Raw genomic sequence first — 24,393 nt, forward strand, 5'->3', positions numbered from 1 at the left:
TTCACCACCCGGCAGCCCCATTGTGGGCCTGGCCGAACTCATAATGGGCTTGCAAAAAGAGGCCCTCTTAGTGCCCACAGGGCAGAAAGAGTTTAAAAAAAAGTACTGAGTTATAGGAAGCGGCGACTCGCTTTACGAAAATTTCCGTGTATCAATCACGTCGTAAAAGCGGGCGATCATATCTGTATTTAGAAGTTTGTATATAAAAACAAATGAAATTATTTTAAAATAGTTTATTTATGAACAAAAATAAAATTTCCACACGTTTGTATTTTCAAATGACTATTGTTTTTTTTAATTTAAAAATTAAATTCAAGTTTCCTTCATGATTTTCAACAGCATTAAGTGTATAATTAAATTATAAAAATATTGATTTAAACGAAAAGAACATAAATTAGTATTTAAAATATTTTAAAAAACCTTTAAAAAAAGAAAATTCATTAAATATTAAACAGAATTTAATTATACATATGTATAAATACGAAACGACAGCAAAATATTCTACACATCCGCTTACATTTAATAACGATTTAAAGATATTTATTATTTTATATAAATATACATTTAACTGAAATAAATAAATAATGCATTTAAAATAAAATAAATTAAAAAAATTTTTTTTTTATATTATTCAGATAATTAACGTTTTCTATTTTTGGAATTTAATTCCATCTATAACCGCGGGGAGTCGCTTTTAGTTAAGTCAAAATTTTGACTCAAGAACTTTGGACTGATCTGTTTTGATTATCGAGTGAGAGAGAGAAAAGTGAGTAATGTTCGTGTTATTTATGTATTTTATTACCTTTTTTCCTATTGTAAATTAATAATTACCATAATTATTTTAAATTATATTAAAGAATCAATTCTAATTTGTAAATAAACTATGCAATTATATATATGTATGTATATATATATATATGTATATATATACATGCATCTGTTGTAAATAAGAAGGTAAATATATTGAGTTTTCATGAATAAAATTTAAAATAAACCATAAATAAATAAATAAATTACACATTAAACACTATTAAATGGCTTACAATTAATTAACAAAATTTGAAAATATACTTTTAGATTTATTTGCAATTGTTTTGTGTACATAACATACTTGACTCTTAATTTGTATTATTGCAAATTAAGCAATTAATTATTACACATAAATGGATGAAACATTGATTAAAACAGAATTAAATGAAAATTTAAGTTGATTTTAAGGTTGAAAGCATTGATTTTGCTAACGTTAGGAATCGGCGTGTCGCGCGTTAAAGCTCGGTTCGGTTTCGGGTGAGTTCGTGCGGCACCGGGATCGACTAGTGTGAAGATCCTCTCGTCAATAATCACTGCTGTCTTCCGTTGAAACGTAAATTTCATTGTGTATTGAGAAAAAAATGAATGTAACTATATCTATTTGGTTCTAAAACTTCACACTATTATTTTAAAAAAAATAGAGAATAAATAATTACAAGGGATGGTCGATACTATACTTAAGTTATTGGGTCTGGATTGAATTTATTTAAACTTGATTCGGATCCAATAACTTAAGTGTAGTACCAACCAAAAGTATGTTTACAAATATCCCGTGAAATAAATTCAATGTTTTTTCTATTTTTGATTTAGACCACTTTTGTAATCGCAGGCATATTTTACCACGTATTTTACCGGCTGGCCAATGCTTACGAATGAACAAAAGCATTGATCGTATAGAATTAAGTAAAAATTTTAACTTTGCTCAACTAAATTTTAGTCGGAAGAAATTTTAAATGATTACATCTTTAAATTTTGAAGCAAAATATCTAAATGTAACCTTTTGTTGAAAATATTTTCTTTGTATGCAAATTAAAGGTATAATTGAGAAATTATTTTGATGTGTTTATTCTAGATGTGCAGCAAGTCCTCATTTAATGCTGTCAATAGTTTTTGGAAACTGTGAAGTTAAGCAAAATGACATATAACAAAACCAATTTTACCATAGGCGAAATGACATAAATAAGATATAATTTGGTTAATATTATTTAAATTGGATTATGTTTGTAACTTTCAGCATTTATTTCCCACCTCATAGAATCAATTTTACTATCTATAAAGAAAATTTGGCGACAGTAATTGTAAATGATTACAAAAGTACTTGAATTTTTCCTCAATGACATTATAATGAAACTACATTGCTGTATTTGATTTTCTTGGAAGTAAAGATCCTCAGTAATACAATTTCGTATTCTGCCATATTTTTCTGTGGCATATATTAGGAAATTTTAAAAAGTATTTTTTTTATATGAACTTAAAATAATTAATCAAAATCAGACGATTTAAATTGTATATTTGAAGAATTGAATAGTAGATCAGTCAGTACTTTTATTATAGAAAAGTTAGTATAAGATTGCTTTTTAATTGCGTAGAATTAGCCGACGTTGCCCGAACAATAGGCCAAAAAAGTTTTTAATAAAATCTAATTTCGGCTACTTTAAATAAGCAGTTTGTGTTTCCTTGTATCTAGAATAAGAAAATGAAAACAATTTATCATCATTTTACTTTAAAAGTATAGGGAAAATACTTTATATATCTGCTTAAACATTTAAAACTGAATGTTCATTTTATACAAAAGATATTTAATTGTTATAAATTAAAATTTTCGTTAAATTCTCAATATAAAATAGCATTAATTTTGCTAAAAAATCATTTATTAGATAGAATAAGAATTACGTTTAATAGGTGACATAAAGAGGTGTAAATATATGGTTTTTTTATTTTTTAACTATAACATAATTTATATCAATTGCCACTTATCATTTTTGTAGTTTCACTTCTTTATCCACTTAAACTTTTTGTTTGAAATGTAATAATAATAATTTAAATTTGAATTCTTTAAATAATTAATAATAACTTTTTTATTTAAAAATATAAATGTATTTATATACACACACACTTGCTGACATTAAAGTTATTACTGATAATTAAAATTTATTATTTGTACAATATTTTTTCATTACAGAATTACAAATTTTGTAATATTGGTAAAAAATGTTGCTTTATATTTCTGAAATGATTTCATTCACATTTTGTTTTGAATCACTTATGAATGATAAGAACTTGCAGTTTGTTAGAAATGTTTCATTCATAAATTTTTCTTTTTCCGAATAATTTTAAATGATGGATGCGATCGATATTTTATTCGTTACATAAGCATTTATCGTAATTCAAAACAAGAGTTGCCTTATTTCGGAATTATATTAAAAAAAATAGTACCTTTTCAGTTTTTATAGATTTTTACGAACGGATTATAATTGTTTAAAATTCTAGCTTTTACTCGGCACTATTTTTACTTTATAGAATTTAATTTAACATTCTCACTCTATTCGTTCTCGGAGATGATACCGTATGTGGCCTTGATCTTTTAGTTCATTGAATTATGGAAAGTTGAAAGTTGTATGATTTATTATTTCTACTGAGATAGAGATAGATTCAATATAATATTTAATATATATTTTTTAAACAATCTATAACAGAAAATGAATTAATTATTTATGATTTATCTGTAAATTAACTTATAATTTGGAAATATTAACATGATCTCTTCTTTTGAAAGAAAACAGCATATATATTTAATCTATCAAAATAAATAATTTATTATAAAACCAGTTATTTCTGTATGGACGTTATGAAATTCAATTAGCAGTCATATTTTTATTTTTTTCCATCTAATATTAGCAATTAGCACAAATTATTCTAAAAAATTTTGGCAAAAATGGATGTTAATACCGAGTTTGTTTTGGACGTAAAATTTAATTGCAGACCTGTTTTTAGTCATTAAGAATTTGTATTGTTATTTTCTATATTATATTTGTTTAAATAATAATTATTGATATATGCTACATGCGATAAGTACTTATACATATCAAATTGGATTCTTTCCATCTTAAAAAGGCTAATGACCCTACTACAGAAAATCTATATTTTGAACAAAATTCTATAGGTTATAATATTATACGCAGAACTTTGAAATTTCATAGATTTTATTGGGTTTTGTTTTAAAGCAAAATTAAAGTCCGTTGAAATATTTTTCCTATTGTAAAGTATTAAGTTCGTTGTTAATGGATCATTAAAAGAAAATATTTTGCTCGTACTTTTTGATTAAATTTTAAATGTTTTGTATGTAAATAAATAATGATTATAATATAAATTCTTTGTAATAAATAAATTAAGGAAAGTATTATATTCATTTTAGTGTAAATTCAGGTCATAAAATATTATAATTCAGAAAGAAAACAAATATTAAATTCAAGTACTTATTTCGTTCGGTTTATTATTTTTTAAATTAAACAATTGAAGAAACAAGTGAACTTTAAAATGTGTGAATTTGATTACAATCTAGTATCGTGTGATTATGAGTCATTTTACAGCTTTTATCAAAATTTAAATGTTCAAAATATAAGTAAAATTCTCCGAGGATAATTCTCATAAATTATTAAAAAGGTAATTAATTATGTTATTTCGTTTAAGAAGTAACGTTGAAATATAATACCGGTAATATATAAGTCCGTGTTTCATTAATTACGTATTAACTTTTACTTTGAAAACATTAAATTCATTTTGTCATCGGGTTTTTCGGTTTAATAATTCCTTAACAAAATATAACTTACGTATTTAAGCTGGTGAATTGAAAAGTAAAAATAAATCTACTACTTTAAGAGTTTATTAAAGGTCTTCTTTATGAATACGAAAATGACTTTAAACATTAAAATATTTTTTTTTTTTTTTTTTAAATGAATTTTCTGTTTTAATTATTGATATCTTTTTAGTTGTGATCTAAGTAGATTATTTTCCATTCACATTTATAAGCTGGTAAATTATTGTTATATTTTTGTCCTCAAAGTGAGATTATGTAAGATCTGTCCAGAGTTAAAAAATAACGTACGATAATTTATTAAGATATTAAGAATGATAGAAATTAGTTTTAGATATTATTTGTTATTATTAATCAATGAGGTAGAGTTAAATTTTTGAAATTTTTATGGCTTTAAGATGAAATAAATAGGATCAATATTCATTCATTCAACCTGCATAAAATACAAAATTAATTAAACTGAATTTATATCAAGTATAAATTTCTTTATTTTTATCTATACATGTGTCCCTCTATATTTAAGATTTAGTATTCTGTACAGACATGATCTCTTATTATGTTATGTTAGTCTTGATTTTTATCAAGAGTATAAATCTAAATATTTCTTTTATTAGAATGGATGGATAATTAAAGTATGTTCTTGTGTAATTTAAATCATTTTATCCACGAATATCGAATATGTCTAGGGAAAGAGCAGGTGAGGTTTTTATTTCTTTACTTGAAACTTCTCTATCAATTTAAGTTTTATTATTGTAATATTATCTCAGCTCTTAATAGTATCTTATTTCTGTTCAAAGATTCAGTTGTGCATTAAATAGCTTTATAAAAACGATGGATACAAAACTGTCACATATTTTATTTAATTTAAACCTATCATTTAAAAGTAATATAAAGATGTGTGCTTACATAAATGATTCTTAAATGAATTTTGACTCATCATCATGATTCTTATGTATAGAATTTAAGAAGCTTAATATTAAAAAATATATTATATATATGTTACATATATACGGGTCTATCCTTATTTTTCTATTTAAATTTCAATGATCTTTATCAGTGACATGTCTCTGAGAGAGGTATTGTTTAGTTAAATCTAATGTAAATGAGTACTACATTATTTCCTCTTAAGAAATGTCTATATTTGTAACAGTTTTTAATTAAAACAAATATTCTTTTATTCTTTAAGTTTAAATACAGAAAATTTAGAAATATGTTTTATAATTTTAGTTAATTAAAGTGAAATATATTTAATATTTTAATTCCTTTAGTTTTAGAAATATCAATTATAAAGACTACATTGTAAATATTATTAATTAAAATTTACATTATGAATGTGTTTTAAATTTATTATATTTTTGTCAGGAATAAAATTTGATATTTTTTTTAAGAAATTGCGTCTGTTTTTTATTCATTCTTGAAACTGCTTAATTTGCATTACGGCGAAACAACTCCCAAATTTTAGATTGAAAAATTTTAACTAGATATCGTATGATTTAATTTGAAATATTATTTTTGACAAGATAATCTTAATTACTTGAATTATTATTTAATATGTTTTATAATACTGCCTATAGGCACTATGGATTTGGCCAAGCCCATAGAACAGTTGGGTAGCAAGGAATGGGATGAAAACATATCCAGATCCAATCACTCATGAAAATTTCTAAAGGTTTAACTCAAATTGAATCTTGGTCCCTCAGAACATCAAGAATAGACTTGCCACAAATGTTATGAAGAAATTCTGGATACTAAGACTGAGTTTATACAGATCCTGGAAGGAAAATACACAATTATAAATTGGTTGTTATTAATTTTTGAATAGTTCAAACACCTTCACACTGGACTACTTAAATAGTATTATATAACACACCTCAAAACGTACACCACCGAATTACGTTACAATGCAGTTTCATATGTCTTTTGAATCATGTATGATTCAAAAGACATATGAAACTGCATCCTAACGTAATTTAAATTTAAATTTAAATTTGAACATTAGTTTCGATTTATGTTTCATTTAAAGAAAAGCAGAAAAGCATACGTGATAACAGCAGAAAACCTGGAGCTCAAAAAGAAGCCCAAAAACATTTTGTTTATGTTTACCTGTGAATTTTGTCATTGGACACCTGGAAGTTTTTTGGGGCATGTTATGCTATTAATTTTTGAGCTAACAAATTAACAGTTTTTCATGTACATGATTTCAAACATAAGTTTTCCATTTATGTTTTTGAAGATGGTATCGTGCCAGTAACCTTCATTGACAGGCAAGACATTCTTCACATCTGTTGAATTATGTCATGCATAGAGTGACACAACATGCTCTTCAGTATGTTGATTGCATGATGAATTTTTATCGTAGGAGTTTCAATATTTTGTGAATGATCTTCATATACTACACTCTCTATGTTCTTATGTGTATTTCTGTATGTATAAATAAACACACACATACGATGAATCAAAACAAAACCAAGAAAATGGGAAGTTGGACTTTGATCACAATATTGACTCTCTAGTTAACTCCAATGCATTGTTATATTATATTTATGAAAAATTGTACAAAATGTCAGCCTAGAAGTAATGAAAGTTATATGTAAAAGTAATTCAATGTATACAGCATTTTTTTCCCCCTACAAATATACTAACCTTAGTACAGTTTCTTTTGGTTGTATTGTGGTATTTTGGTCATTAGAGATGTTCAATATCATAAAATCTGTAATCATTATAAATCATATGATATTGTGCAGTAATCAATAACAAACAATCAATATTCTCAAAATATTAATTATTAATTGATAAAATTCTATGTCAATAGCAGCTAAAACAAATTACTTAAACAGCTTTATCTTAATATCATAATCCAAATTATTTTAATTCTTGATAGGTTATAGGTTTTCCCGTTTCTATCTCATTCCTCTATGTCAGGTGTGGCCAAACTTTTATCCCTTAGGGGCTACTTTTTTGGTAAAATATAGTCTGCGGGCGACTATGAATATGGGCAAACAATTTTAGGATTTTTATATGCGCACGCGTTAACATTCATTTGCATTGTTCATCAGGATAAATAAAAACAGTATGGGTATGTTGCACAGACAGTCTATTATTGTAAGAATAAATTATCAAATTAAAATTTTTAAACATTAAGTGAAAGCAAATTGTTTGACTTTAGCTTCGCGGGCTACTTTCAAAACCTTTGCGGTCAACCGCGGTCTACGTATTGGCCATCCCTGCTCTGTGTGGACACTAAAAGAGCTCATTTAATCTGGTCACTCTCACATGGGGCTGCAGAGTAGTGAGAGATAGGGTTTAACATATCTGGAATATGGGAGCTATATGGGTACATTATTTGTATCATGAAAAAGTGCAAAGACCTTCAAGCAATTTTTTAAAATCATATTTTAATTACAAATTCTGTTTATATATTAAAAACAAAATGTTCCATCTCCACTGAAACCGAAACCAACACTTTACAAAGAAGCAGCATGTAAAAATAAGTCACACCAGGTTCAGGAGGGGTCTACAATCCATTTCTCAAAAGGACCACCTGTTAACTTTCTCTATGGACTTGGCATAATTTGTGAAAAGAGTTAANTATTGAGTTTTCATGAATAAAATTTAAAATAAACCATAAATAAATAAATAAATTACACATTAAACACTATTAAATGGCTTACAATTAATTAACAAAATTTGAAAATATACTTTTAGATTTATTTGCAATTGTTTTGTGTACATAACATACTTGACTCTTAATTTGTATTATTGCAAATTAAGCAATTAATTATTACACATAAATGGATGAAACATTGATTAAAACAGAATTAAATGAAAATTTAAGTTGATTTTAAGGTTGAAAGCATTGATTTTGCTAACGTTAGGAATCGGCGTGTCGCGCGTTAAAGCTCGGTTCGGTTTCGGGTGAGTTCGTGCGGCACCGGGATCGACTAGTGTGAAGATCCTCTCGTCAATAATCACTGCTGTCTTCCGTTGAAACGTAAATTTCATTGTGTATTGAGAAAAAAATGAATGTAACTATATCTATTTGGTTCTAAAACTTCACACTATTATTTTAAAAAAAATAGAGAATAAATAATTACAAGGGATGGTCGATACTATACTTAAGTTATTGGGTCTGGATTGAATTTATTTAAACTTGATTCGGATCCAATAACTTAAGTGTAGTACCAACCAAAAGTATGTTTACAAATATCCCGTGAAATAAATTCAATGTTTTTTCTATTTTTGATTTAGACCACTTTTGTAATCGCAGGCATATTTTACCACGTATTTTACCGGCTGGCCAATGCTTACGAATGAACAAAAGCATTGATCGTATAGAATTAAGTAAAAATTTTAACTTTGCTCAACTAAATTTTAGTCGGAAGAAATTTTAAATGATTACATCTTTAAATTTTGAAGCAAAATATCTAAATGTAACCTTTTGTTGAAAATATTTTCTTTGTATGCAAATTAAAGGTATAATTGAGAAATTATTTTGATGTGTTTATTCTAGATGTGCAGCAAGTCCTCATTTAATGCTGTCAATAGTTTTTGGAAACTGTGAAGTTAAGCAAAATGACATATAACAAAACCAATTTTACCATAGGCGAAATGACATAAATAAGATATAATTTGGTTAATATTATTTAAATTGGATTATGTTTGTAACTTTCAGCATTTATTTCCCACCTCATAGAATCAATTTTACTATCTATAAAGAAAATTTGGCGACAGTAATTGTAAATGATTACAAAAGTACTTGAATTTTTCCTCAATGACATTATAATGAAACTACATTGCTGTATTTGATTTTCTTGGAAGTAAAGATCCTCAGTAATACAATTTCGTATTCTGCCATATTTTTCTGTGGCATATATTAGGAAATTTTAAAAAGTATTTTTTTTATATGAACTTAAAATAATTAATCAAAATCAGACGATTTAAATTGTATATTTGAAGAATTGAATAGTAGATCAGTCAGTACTTTTATTATAGAAAAGTTAGTATAAGATTGCTTTTTAATTGCGTAGAATTAGCCGACGTTGCCCGAACAATAGGCCAAAAAAGTTTTTAATAAAATCTAATTTCGGCTACTTTAAATAAGCAGTTTGTGTTTCCTTGTATCTAGAATAAGAAAATGAAAACAATTTATCATCATTTTACTTTAAAAGTATAGGGAAAATACTTTATATATCTGCTTAAACATTTAAAACTGAATGTTCATTTTATACAAAAGATATTTAATTGTTATAAATTAAAATTTTCGTTAAATTCTCAATATAAAATAGCATTAATTTTGCTAAAAAATCATTTATTAGATAGAATAAGAATTACGTTTAATAGGTGACATAAAGAGGTGTAAATATATGGTTTTTTTATTTTTTAACTATAACATAATTTATATCAATTGCCACTTATCATTTTTGTAGTTTCACTTCTTTATCCACTTAAACTTTTTGTTTGAAATGTAATAATAATAATTTAAATTTGAATTCTTTAAATAATTAATAATAACTTTTTTATTTAAAAATATAAATGTATTTATATACACACACACTTGCTGACATTAAAGTTATTACTGATAATTAAAATTTATTATTTGTACAATATTTTTTCATTACAGAATTACAAATTTTGTAATATTGGTAAAAAATGTTGCTTTATATTTCTGAAATGATTTCATTCACATTTTGTTTTGAATCACTTATGAATGATAAGAACTTGCAGTTTGTTAGAAATGTTTCATTCATAAATTTTTCTTTTTCCGAATAATTTTAAATGATGGATGCGATCGATATTTTATTCGTTACATAAGCATTTATCGTAATTCAAAACAAGAGTTGCCTTATTTCGGAATTATATTAAAAAAAATAGTACCTTTTCAGTTTTTATAGATTTTTACGAACGGATTATAATTGTTTAAAATTCTAGCTTTTACTCGGCACTATTTTTACTTTATAGAATTTAATTTAACATTCTCACTCTATTCGTTCTCGGAGATGATACCGTATGTGGCCTTGATCTTTTAGTTCATTGAATTATGGAAAGTTGAAAGTTGTATGATTTATTATTTCTACTGAGATAGAGATAGATTCAATATAATATTTAATATATATTTTTTAAACAATCTATAACAGAAAATGAATTAATTATTTATGATTTATCTGTAAATTAACTTATAATTTGGAAATATTAACATGATCTCTTCTTTTGAAAGAAAACAGCATATATATTTAATCTATCAAAATAAATAATTTATTATAAAACCAGTTATTTCTGTATGGACGTTATGAAATTCAATTAGCAGTCATATTTTTATTTTTTTCCATCTAATATTAGCAATTAGCACAAATTATTCTAAAAAATTTTGGCAAAAATGGATTTTAATACCGAGTTTGTTTTGGACGTAAAATTTAATTGCAGACCTGTTTTTAGTCATTAAGAATTTGTATTGTTATTTTCTATATTATATTTGTTTAAATAATAATTATTGATATATGCTACATGCGATAAGTACTTATACATATCAAATTGGATTCTTTCCATCTTAAAAAGGCTAATGACCCTACTACAGAAAATCTATATTTTGAACAAAATTCTATAGGTTATAATATTATACGCAGAACTTTGAAATTTCATAGATTTTATTGGGTTTTGTTTTAAAGCAAAATTAAAGTCCGTTGAAATATTTTTCCTATTGTAAAGTATTAAGTTCGTTGTTAATGGATCATTAAAAGAAAATATTTTGCTCGTACTTTTTGATTAAATTTTAAATGTTTTGTATGTAAATAAATAATGATTATAATATAAATTCTTTGTAATAAATAAATTAAGGAAAGTATTATATTCATTTTAGTGTAAATTCAGGTCATAAAATATTATAATTCAGAAAGAAAACAAATATTAAATTCAAGTACTTATTTCGTTCGGTTTATTATTTTTTAAATTAAACAATTGAAGAAACAAGTGAACTTTAAAATGTGTGAATTTGATTACAATCTAGTATCGTGTGATTATGAGTCATTTTACAGCTTTTATCAAAATTTAAATGTTCAAAATATAAGTAAAATTCTCCGAGAATAATTCTCATAAATTATTATAAAGGTAATTAATTATGTTATTTCGTTTAAGAAGTAACGTTGAAATATAATACCGGTAATATATAAGTCCGTGTTTCATTAATTACGTATTAACTTTTACTTTGAAAACATTAAATTCATTTTGTCATCGGGTTTTTCGGTTTAATAATTCCTTAACAAAATATAACTTACGTATTTAAGCTGGTGAATTGAAAAGTAAAAATAAATCTACTACTTTAAGAGTTTATTAAAGGTCTTCTTTATGAATACGAAAATGACTTTAAACATTAAAATATTTTTTTTTTTTTTTTTTAAATGAATTTTCTGTTTTAATTATTGATATCTTTTTAGTTGTGATCTAAGTAGATTATTTTCCATTCACATTTATAAGCTGGTAAATTATTGTTATATTTTTGTCCTCAAAGTGAGATTATGTAAGATCTGTCCAGAGTTAAAAAATAACGTACGATAATTTATTAAGATATTAAGAATGATAGAAATTAGTTTTAGATATTATTTGTTATTATTAATCAATGAGGTAGAGTTAAATTTTTGAAATTTTTATGGCTTTAAGATGAAATAAATAGGATCAATATTCATTCATTCAACCTGCATAAAATACAAAATTAATTAAACTGAATTTATATCAAGTATAAATTTCTTTATTTTTATCTATACATGTGTCCCTCTATATTTAAGATTTAGTATTCTGTACAGACATGATCTCTTATTATGTTATGTTAGTCTTGATTTTTATCAAGAGTATAAATCTAAATATTTCTTTTATTAGAATGGATGGATAATTAAAGTATGTTCTTGTGTAATTTAAATCATTTTATCCACGAATATCGAATATGTCTAGGGAAAGAGCAGGTGAGGTTTTTATTTCTTTACTTGAAACTTCTCTATCAATTTAAGTTTTATTATTGTAATATTATCTCAGCTCTTAATAGTATCTTATTTCTGTTCAAAGATTCAGTTGTGCATTAAATAGCTTTATAAAAACGATGGATACAAAACTGTCACATATTTTATTTAATTTAAACCTATCATTTAAAAGTAATATAAAGATGTGTGCTTACATAAATGATTCTTAAATGAATTTTGACTCATCATCATGATTCTTATGTATAGAATTTAAGAAGCTTAATATTAAAAAATATATTATATATATGTTACATATATACGGGTCTATCCTTATTTTTCTATTTAAATTTCAATGATCTTTATCAGTGACATGTCTCTGAGAGAGGTATTGTTTAGTTAAATCTAATGTAAATGAGTACTACATTATTTCCTCTTAAGAAATGTCTATATTTGTAACAGTTTTTAATTAAAACAAATATTCTTTTATTCTTTAAGTTTAAATACAGAAAATTTAGAAATATATTTTATAATTTTAGTTAATTAAAGTGAAATATATTTAATATTTTTATTCCTTTAGTTTTAGAAATATCAATTATAAAGACTACATTGTAAATATTATTAATTAAAATTTACATTATGAATGTGTTTTAAATTTATTATATTTTTGTCAGGAATAAAATTTGATATTTTAAAAAAAGATTTTAAGAAATTGCGTCTGTTTTTTATTCATTCTTGAAACTGCTTAATTTGCATTACGGCGAAACAACTCCCAAATTTTAGATTGAAAAATTTTAACTAGATATCGTATGATTTAATTTGAAATATTATTTTTGACAAGATAATCTTAATTACTTGAATTATTATTTAATATGTTTTATAATATTGCCTATAGGCACTATGGATTTGGCCAAGCCCATAGAACAGTTGGGTAGCAAGGAATGGGATGAAAACATATCCAGATCCAATCACTCATGAAAATTTCTAAAGGTTTAACTCAAATTGAATCTTGGTCCCTCAGAACATTAAGAATAGACTTGCCACAAATGTTATGAAGAAATTCTGGATACTAAGACTGAGTTTATACAGATCCTGGAAGGAAAATACACAATTATAAATTGGTTGTTATTAATTTTTGAATAGTTCAAACACCTTCACACTGGACTACTTAGATAGTATTATATAACACACCTCAAAACGTTCACCACCGAATTACGTTAGGATGCAGTTTCATATGTCTTTTGAATCATGTATGATTCAAAAGACATATGAAACTGCATCCTAACGTAATTTAAATTTAAATTTAAATTTGAACATTAGTTTCGATTTATGTTTCATTTAAAGAAAAGCAGAAAACCTGGAGCTCAAAAGAAGCCCAAAAACATTTTGTTTATGTTTACCTGTGAATTTTGTCATTGGACACCTGGAAGTTTTTTGGGGCATGTTATGCTATTAATTTTTGAGCTAACAAATTAACAGTTTTTCATGTACATGATTTCAAACATAAGTTTTCCATTTATGTTTTTGAAGATGGTATCGTGCCAGTAACCTTCATTGACAGGCAAGACATTCTTCACATCTGTTGAATTATGTCATGCATAGAGTGACACAACATGCTCTTCAGTATGTTGATTGCATGATGAATTTTTATCGTAGGAGTTTCAATATTTTGTGAATGGTCTTCATATACTACACTCTCTATGTTCTTATGTGTATTTCTGTATGTATAAATAAACACACACATACGATGAATCAAAACAAAACCAAGAAAATGGGAAGTTGGACTTTGATCACAATATCGACTCCCTAGTTAACTCCAATGCATTGTTATATTATATTTATGAAAAATTGTACAAAATGTCAGCCTAGAAGTAATGAAAGTTATATGTAAAAGTAATTCAATGTATACAGCATTTTTTTCCCCCTACAAATACACTAACCTTAGTACAGTTTCTTTTGGTTGTATTGTGGTATTTTAGACATTAGAGATGTTCAATATCATAAAATCTGTAATCATTATAAATCGTATGATATTGTGCAGTAATCAATAACAAACAATCAATATTCTCAAAATATTAATTATTAATTGATAAAATTCTATGTCAATAGCAGCTAAAACAAATTACTTAAACAGCTTTATCTTAATATCATAATCCAAATTATTTTAATTCTTGATAGGTTATAGGTTTTCCCATTTCTATCTCATTCCTCTATGTCAGGTGTGGCCAAACTTTTATCCCTTAGGGGCTACTTTTTTGGTAAAATATAGTCTGCGGGCGACTATGAATATGGGCAAACAATTTTAGGATTTTTATATGCGCACGCGTTAACATTCATTTGCATTGTTCATCAGGATAAATAAAAACAGTATGGGTATGTTGCACAGACAGTCTATTATTGTAAGAATAAATTATCAAATTAAAATTTTTAAACATTAAGTGAAAGCAAATTGTTTGACTTTAGCTTCGCGGGCTACTTTCAAAACCTTTGCGGTCAACCGCGGTCTACGTATTGGCCATCCCTGCTCTGTGTGGACACTAAAAGAGCTCATTTAATCTGGTCACTCTCACATGGGGCTGCAGAGTAGTGAGAGATAGGGTTTAACATATCTGGAATATGGGAGCTATATGGGTACATTATTTGTATCATGAAAAAGTGCAAAGACCTTCAAGCAATTTTTTAAAATCATATTTTAATTACAAATTCTGTTTATATATTAAAAACAAAATGTTCCATCTCCACTGAAACCGAAACCAACACTTTACAAAGAAGCAGCATGTAAAAATAAGTCACACCAGGTTCAGGAGGGGTCTACAATCCATTTCTCAAAAGGACCACCTGTTAACTTTCTCTATGGACTTGGCATAATTTGTGAAAAGAGTTAATTAGTTTAGATTTTATTTTAAATTTTTGTTTTGATTTTGTTTTTTGGTGTAAAAGCCAGAATTTTAATTATTATTTCATTAATTTTTAGGTTTAATTTATTTAGTTTTAGTTTTTATAATAATTTTTATTTATTTAATTTTGCCTGCATTTTTTAACCCTTAATTACAATTTTTTTTTTAATTGCACTCTCTATTCTTCTGCGACATGACTGTAGAAATTGTTTTAGTGTTGTTTCGCACAAAAGATAATCAAACATAAATTTATTTTAATTTTTGTTTTATTAATTTGCCTGCCTTTTTAAAAAATTTTAAAATTTTAATTTTAAACAAGTTAACATTAATTGAACTATCGGGCTAACTAGTATTTCAAAAATAAGACATATGCTGTGTAATACTTGTTTGTTAAGTGCAGATTGCCAAAGCGTCACATAATTATGTTTTAATTGGCAAGTTAGTGTATTTTAGTCACTTTTCTGAACTTTCTTAACAAAATGTAAATTGTTCTTTTATAAAATGTTGCTTTACTAAATCTTTATCATAAATGGTTAATTTATTAAGTATTTTCAATGATGTGTTTTACAAGTGGGGACCAGTAGGTTAAATGTACTGTACTGTAGCTCAACCTGAAAGGGTCCATTGTGCACTTTAATGATTTACACTCATCCATAGAATTATTTACCTTAAAATAACTGAAAATATCAGTTCATTTTTAGAATAAAATTTAAAATAACTTCTCCTTAGATTCTATATTTTAAAAAGTTAAAAAAGAATTTCACAAACTTTTTTATTTAGTATCAAAATGTTTTTGATACACTTAAGATTTATGACTTTTTGAAACTATTGTGTTATTTTGCAATTATAGTAGACTTGTTAATCTGATTTTTTAAAAATTTTATTTATGGCTAAATGATTCAGCAAAAACAAAGGAAAATCTGATTTTTTTTTTAACATGTTGTAATAAGTTTGCACTTCACGCCGACGTATACTATTATTAGAACACATGTTGATCGTATAAAATTGATATATACGAAGGTCATTCTAAAAGTAAGGAATGTTTGTTTCTCTAGATATTTTTATTTAAGATAATGAAACAAAACTTATTTTACAACACATATGATACATTAGCTATTTTTCTATATAGCCGCCATACAAATTTAAACTTTGTCATAGTGTATTGCCTGCTTTCTATGTTTTCTGCACACTCAGTTACTGCCATGTTCTTGAACCAGTCATTTACAGCCTCTTTCAGTTTGTTGTCATTTCCATAGTGATTCCTGGCTAAAAAATCCTTCAATTTTGGGAAAAGATGGTAATCATTCTGAGCCTAGTCAGGGCTATAAGAAGGATGTTCAAAAACTTTCTACTTAAACTGCTGAAGCAAGTTCTTCGTCATCACAGCAGCATGCGAACGTGCGTTATCTTGAAGAAGCACAATGCCTCTGGACAACAATCCCCGCTGTTTGCTTCGAACTGAAGCTTCATTCATCACATTACCATAAACCTCAGTTATCTGTCTGTAAATTTTGATAGACTTTTTTCACATTCAAAAAGCGTATTACACTATGAACCTCACACTTGGTGGGATCTTTAATTTGTCACACATTTCAAAGTCACACTGTAAACAGTAAATGGTCATTGTGGCTCGCTGTTAGCATCAGACTGGTGCAAAAAAATGGGAAGGTCCATGACGTGGCAGTGGGGAGTGGTGGGAGAACTGCATGGCTTGTCAGATTAAATCGTTCTTTTCTTTTAGAATGACCCTCGTATTACAAAGTTTAGCATAAATAAATGTATTAAATATAGTATAAAAAGTTTTGAATATTTATACAGTAAAACCGATGTAAACTTTACCAGGTATCTGAATTCTGAAAGCTTTTAGATACAATTCTTATCTTCCACGACAGTTAAGAAGACAATTTTTAGTGACCAAGAACTACTGTCTCACTCTATTGTTGAAAATTTTAATTACATTACAATAGTATAGGGACAGAGTTATTCTGCAATTCTGCAATCTGACTTCTCAAGAAATTTTAATATTCTAATCCTTAACTACAGTTTCTGTAATTACCAACAATGTTAATCAATTTGTTCTCAAATACTTGATCCTCATTAGGTACTAACTACTCTGTAGTCCATACAAGCACACATTAGCAGTACTGTGTTACATTCTTTTCATCGTTTTCAACAGATTTCATTTGTTACTTGTTCTCAGATATTTGTTCAATTGTTAAGTTCTCAATTTGTAAAAATATTTGACTCGGCCATTAGTTAATTCCTACAAAGTCTAATTTAACAAAGAACTTTTATCCATATGTTTTTGTTTATTTCTTTGATAGGTTTGAACTCATTCTCAGAATATACAGTAGTTTGTCATGCTCTGTGATGACTGTTATATTGGGACGTGATTTATTTATCCACAAGTGTGATCTTAATTTTCATTCCATTCGGGTTAAGTTACATTTTAAGTATCAAAAAACCATTTGTTTTTGTGTTAGATAGATTTTTAGCTTACAGAAAATTGCTCCATTCCAGTTTTTTCCTGTTTGGGCAGGTTTTTTTTTTATTTGGGTTCCATTTTATACAGGTTTTTCTGTATTTGTCCATAGTTTTTTTTAACTTTCTTTTTTATATATACAGAAGAGCTATGTCAAACTATTATTTTTGGTCCTGATATAAAAGTTAAGGTGCTTTTTTGATAATTTAATCCTTTCAAATTTAAAGAGAAAAATGGTTATAATTTTAAAATTTCAAGTAGCATCTCATATCTTGTGGGTACATCAGTTTAACAATTTTTAATACTGAATCCAACAGTGCAATCAAATTTGAAATCGAACCAACCATTCAGAAGTTATACCTGAAAAGCCTTATTTACTAAGTTCTGTTAATTTGAAGTTAATTGATAATAACAAGCAATTATTTATTGTGACATCGTCACAATGCTAGGCTGCAATTTTTTAATCATATCTTTAATTTATTTAATTTAAAATATATGCTCTCCACTTCAAATTAGTACTGTAGTGTCTTGCCTCTGTACTGTACATCATACTTTTCTGTTAGCAATGGAGTCGTGCCAGTCATCGATCTAACTCCTTTTGGGGGGGAGTTTTGAATTGAAATAACGTATATAGTTAAGCGGGGCCTCCTGCTAAAATAACTTATACAGGGTGTATCAGAATGATGTTTTAAAAATTTGGGGATTGTAGAGGACGAAATTCTGAATGTTTTGATATAAGGAATCTGTAGCTGGAAATGGTTCTATGTGGTCGGTATGCTGAATGAAACAGCATACCGACCACATAGAACGTGCAAAGCATCTACAGCACTTTGCACGTTATATGTGGTCGGTATGCTGAACGAAACAGCAGAATACAGTATTTATGACAAGTTTTATTGACAAAACAGTAGACTACAATCAAACTGTATATCGAATCAGTGGCTGTGCTACTTTAGAGTAAATGTTCAATGTGATGATCACCAACTTCGACTCACATTGACTAGCTGTGTGTTTACAGCATAGCACCAGTGGATGCAAGGGGTGACCTGAAGGACAAGCACTAAGTACACAACATCCTGTACACAGGCTCAGTTAGACCACTGTAGTTGTGTGTTTACAGTCTTCCATCCACTGCAATAACATGACGTCAATGGACGGAAGGGTAGTTACCAAAGTGAGGGGCGGTCAAGCGCTTCCTACCACTATTTAATAATCATTAAATTTAATTCAAAATAATAATTAACAGAATTGGAACTAAAGATGACATTACCTGTTTGCTTTATTTTTTAAGCTATGTAATGCAGAAATCCCATGATTTGATTGCAGGTGTTTGTGAACAATCCCAATTATATAAATTAAGTGTAAAAATAAATATGATTTATGTTTTATTTTACAACTAATTTTCTTTGTCTGGTAATAATAATAAACCGGGAAAAAAATTAAACAGAAAATAATTTTATTATTAATTATTAAAATTATTTTCTGTATTGTATTGGTTAAATCCCTTTATGCTGTATTGCATTGCCTATCACCTATAATTCAAGTAGTAAAAGTAAACAATTTAACATAATGGCTCCGACATGCAATGACGCTGTGTGATGCAATGCAACATGTGACACAACATATGTGAGTTTAACCAATAAGTATCTTACTTTCTGTTTAATTTTATAAAAATTTAATTCTTTTGGCTTTTTCTGTTTTGTATGACATTGAAGATTGATTAATCTTAATTACAAGTACTTATTAAAAATTAAATCTTAATGTAACATTTTGTGGTATTTTCACATTGCTACATTGCATTTTGGTTGATTATTAAAAGAATCTCAACATGAATTTTGAATGCTTGTTTTGTGCTTGCATATAGTTGGCAACACCACCAAATATCATATCCATGGATTGCTGTCTATGCATCTAACATAGCAAGAGTAGTGTATGTAGCATCTGTGTAGTATGGCCGCTCCCAGTGTCTAATATGATAGCAATCTTTTTTACTAGTAGTGAGTGTAGCATTCGTAACTTATGTAGTGGTCTGTGTGGCTGAGGCTTAAAAGATTAGGCATTTCAGTCTTAAATAGATTTTTCCATATTATTTATTTTAGCAATTCATTGTGGATGTGGAATTATAATGGAAATAAAATGGGAGTGCTTTCTTAGTTTAAGATTGGAAAGAATAAAATCAAAAATGAAATGTCTAAGACAAATACCTTCTAAAGTACATACTGGTTAAGTGACATGTTTCCAATAAAACTTTGGTAATGTGGAGGCATTCAAGTATGACATCTACACTGGGAGGGGATATGTTAGAATTTTCTGACAGATTGACAGGGGGTGGAGAAATGTTAGTAGAATGTTGAGGTAAAGATTCTGAAAAAATTTTGTATTTGAAATTTTTTAAACCAAAATCATTATACAAATAGAAACACCCAAACACAATAGTCATATATTCAAATAGTTAAGTAAGTTTTTAACCAAAATCATTATGCAGAAGTATTTTGATCAATGAACATATAGCAAGTTCTTGCTTATTTACATAGTTACATTTAGTAGAAGTACTGTACTAAATATGCTCTGTTGGAAGTGCTCTAGTAGAAATTTTAGTATGAAAGATAATGGCAACAATTTAATCTTTACAGAGAGATTATAGATAGAGATACTGTTGAAAGATAATACTGGCATCAAGGTTCATTCTAAGCTGCACGGTCGCGCACTGCTTAAATTGTTGCCGCGCAGGTGAGCATGCACACTGATTTGAATTGTTGTTTACTGATTTGTCACTCTGTCTGTGACATGATTATTGCTACTCGTATATGTATATTTCAATTAAATACGTTAAGTCATTGACAAAAGATAATATTTTGTATGAAAGTATGTTTTAAAATGAATTTTAATCTTTACTTTATAATTAATTGTTTTAATTTTTAAAGGAAAAAAATAAGATTGTCTCTGTATCTGCTTAGTAAAAATTTTTTTCTCTCAGAGAAGTACATGTTCAGCTCAGCTACAAAAAAAATTAGAGGGAATGTTGACTGGCATATAACATATTATCTTTAGAATAGGAGTTACTTAGTATAATGTTATCAGACAGTTCTGTGTTAAATCAGTAAATTTTTTTTTTTTTTCTTCTATTGGCATGTTTTTAAAATTAGCCTTGTCTTGGCAGGAAATATGAATAAATTAATGTACTGCAGACAGTAATGAATCCAGAGTGATTGCAGGAGGCCCTGGCACCCTCCAAAGAAAAAGAAAAACAAACACTAGAGAATTTTCCAAAAAATCTTATCTTAATTAAAATTCTTTTTTTTCATTTATATTGTGTAGTGTCTTCTGTTTTTTACTACTAATAAATTAGCAGTCACAATGTAAAAATTTTATTGAATTTGCATTAAAAAATATTTTATCCATTCAACTCGGTTCCCTCAAAATTAAATCCCGAGTGTGGCACTGACTGCAGATCTGTTTTATAATAATGCCTGATTTTAATATCTGAAGGCAAATCAAGCATGACATCAGCATGGGGTGTCTAAAAATTGGCAAAAAAAATATGACAAGGAGTGGAATAGGTAGTCAAAAAGGACTTAAAATTGGTGATAACTAGGGTTTCTTTCCCGGGATCCCGTTTTCCCGGGATTCTTGCCGTTTATTCCCTATGAGAAAAATCCTGGGAAATTTAATTTTCCCGGGAAATCTTGCCTTTCAATAATAATTTACCATGTCAGGTTTTCTTTCTATTATTTATTATATGAAAAGTTGCATCTTGAAGACTCACCTAAGAGAGAAATTTTGAGGTTTCTTGCTGCATATTATTACCTATGTTTTACAAGTCTCTACTTGTTAGTTCATGTAATATCTATGTATTGTGTGTGCGCATCATTGAACAGCGAAGACTTGCTGTTCAATGATGCGATGAGTGATATTTACTTTCAGCGAAGACTTGCTGAAAGTAAATATCACTCATCGCACTTTAGTTTATTTTTTATTTCATCTTTAGAAGTAAAATAGTATTTTTTCGTAATCATTAAAACTCCCAATGAAACGCTTTATTTTACTTTCATCTTATAATGTAGGACAATATAAATTAATTGAGCCTAACGTGTCCGTATTGGTGAGATTGGCCCTACACTTTTAGTTACTTACTAGAAAATAAATTAAATTATTCAAATTTATGATATTCCTGTATGATCTTTTTTATTCATATAAAATTATATTTTACTATCTCATCCCAGAATTTCTCGGGATCCCGGGAAAAGAAATTATTTTTCCCATAATCCCGCTGGAGGCAAATTTCCTGGGAAATGAGAAACCCTAGTGATAACATATTTGAATGATCTTTGCAGTATGGTTTGTGCGACATTTTTGTTTCAGTGATTTTTTTCAGGGCATATGCCAATGTCGGTTTTATGCCACTACGAGTATAGTCAAGAAATTACAGTACTAAATAATGTAAAATAAATTGAGCCAGCTAGCGAAGGAGTGAACAATTCATTATTTTTGCATGCTGCATTTAGACTAATCACAGATGAACTGTAGGCAGAGCAGCCTTCATGTTTTTGTTAACTCCTTTCTCATTAATCATTTACTTTTTTAGGGAAATTATTACAATTATTAAAATATTAATATATGCTCTATATTGATTATAGACTAATTTATCATTTTATTAGGTGAATGGAGAGTTTGTGTCAAAAATGCTGTGGAATTCTTACAAGATAATAAATCTTAAATTATCTTCTTTTATTTTAGGTAAGTTTTGTTAATAGTTTTATTAAAAATGCATTTTGTTAGTATAACAGCATTTTCCTTGTATTTAATTAAATTATAATTACACATAAAAAAAGATATTTTCTTCTACTATTTTATTTGTTTAAAATTAGATGACAAGATTTAATTAATTGTATTAATTGTAATATTTTTAATTATTTGTTAATGTTTAATTATAATAATTAAATTGGTAGTTTATTACTTCATTACAGCTCATTAATTAAGCTCCAAAAGAACATTTATCTATCAAGTGATGAATTAACAGATAATATTTTTTTTAATTCTTTCATTATTTAAGCAAAAGTAAAATTTATAAAGTTTGTGTAAGGTATTCCTTAATTTGTCACAAATGTTTTTGACGCTCTTTTTTTGCTTCAGCTTTGAATGCAATTACAAAATTGAATATTGAATAAAAATTCCGAACTAATAAATTTTTCAATATTTTAAGTATCTATACTATAAACAACAAAACAAGGATGCCTATTTAGCACTACTTAAATTATAAATCATTTTTACATCTATAAACATCTCAAAGCCTGAAGTTATTAATAATAAGCCAAACAATCACTGTAAATTACTCAGAATTTAATTATTAATAGTAGTGGTAACGTAGCTCGATTCAATACAGCGATTGTTTGGCTTACTATAAGCCATTTTTAAATTTTAAAACGTCAAATTTGATTTAAATCTAAAGAGATTCAATCAGGTTTGACATTTTATTTCCTATTTAGTGTTTAATTTTTATTAATTAAACTCTACTGTTGATTAATCTTGTTCCTGTATTACAACAATTCTTTATATACGATCGTCTATTACTTGCTGTAATGATGAAATAATGTCATTATATTTCGTAGAATCTATTAACTTTCTGTCGATGATGTAATTTTTCTAAATAGAGATGTACATTTTTGCCATTGTAATTATAATTCAGTTTGCATCAATTTTTTCTTGTAAAAATGTTAAAAATTCTTTCATTCATTATAATAATAATCATCAAAAATGTTGAGTTTTTTTTCGTGCAAAACAATCTATAAAAAATAAAGTTTGGTTGCAAATTTTATCTAAAGTTATTTCCAATTAATAACAACACATGAAAAATATAATACAAAATATTAATTTTTAATAGAATTCTAAGTATATTGGAATTTTGAAATTTAAAATATTTTCATAAAATTAAATAGAAAATAAATTTTAAAAAAATTATTTGAATAACAGATTGATTTGATTCATAACAAAATAAGGGTTGATGAATTAATTGAAAATAAACTAAAGACTTAAATAACTAGATTATTAATGAGCTGTAACAGTGCTATTAATTAGAAAATTAAATTATGTAATTTAGTCTAAAGATAGGTGATTACATTGCCATCTCATGATAATGTTAATCGTTTATATTTAATACTAATTTAACTAAATTAATTTAGAAGTTTCTGAAAGAAAAAATTGCTTTGGGATGGGACTTAAATTTGCATTTTTCACTCACCGTATTTTTCTAATTAAACTGTGGTCTTTGAATAAACCGTAGGAACACTGTTAAGAATGAACCCTGGGTTGAAGTACAGGGGAAACGTGTTGAAGTATTACACTGTATACGGTAATGCAGTTTATAGTGGCAGGTAGAGTTTAAAATTCTACCTCTTTAAATTGTCTAGAATCGGATAACATTTTCTATTTGAAAGTTTATAGAAACATTTT

At 26.9% G+C, this 24,393-nt stretch overlaps 1 protein-coding gene across 6 annotated transcripts in view; it reads left to right on the forward strand.

Annotated features, from left to right (window-relative positions):
- Positions 1-684: 684 nt before the first annotated feature.
- Positions 685-24,393, forward strand: part of LOC111618839 (transmembrane and coiled-coil domains protein 2-like) — a 68,895-nt gene continuing 45,186 nt past the window's right edge. For 4 of the 6 annotated variants that reach the window (XM_023360439.1, XM_023360443.1, XM_023360444.1 and 1 more), the window contains exons 1-2: positions 685-766; positions 22,602-22,680. The gene's annotated coding sequence lies outside the window, so the exon portion shown is untranslated. Of the gene's footprint in view, positions 767-4,454; positions 4,474-21,283; positions 21,303-22,601; positions 22,681-24,393 lie in introns of those variants that run through there. The other 2 variants (XM_023360440.1, XM_023360441.1) reach the window with 2 other exon arrangements.

The sequence above is a fragment of the Centruroides sculpturatus genome, unplaced genomic scaffold (genome assembly GCF_000671375.1).
Source record: "Centruroides sculpturatus isolate CEXI.00-Female unplaced genomic scaffold, Cexi_2.0 scaffold13, whole genome shotgun sequence".
NCBI lineage: Eukaryota > Metazoa > Arthropoda > Arachnida > Scorpiones > Buthidae > Centruroides > Centruroides sculpturatus.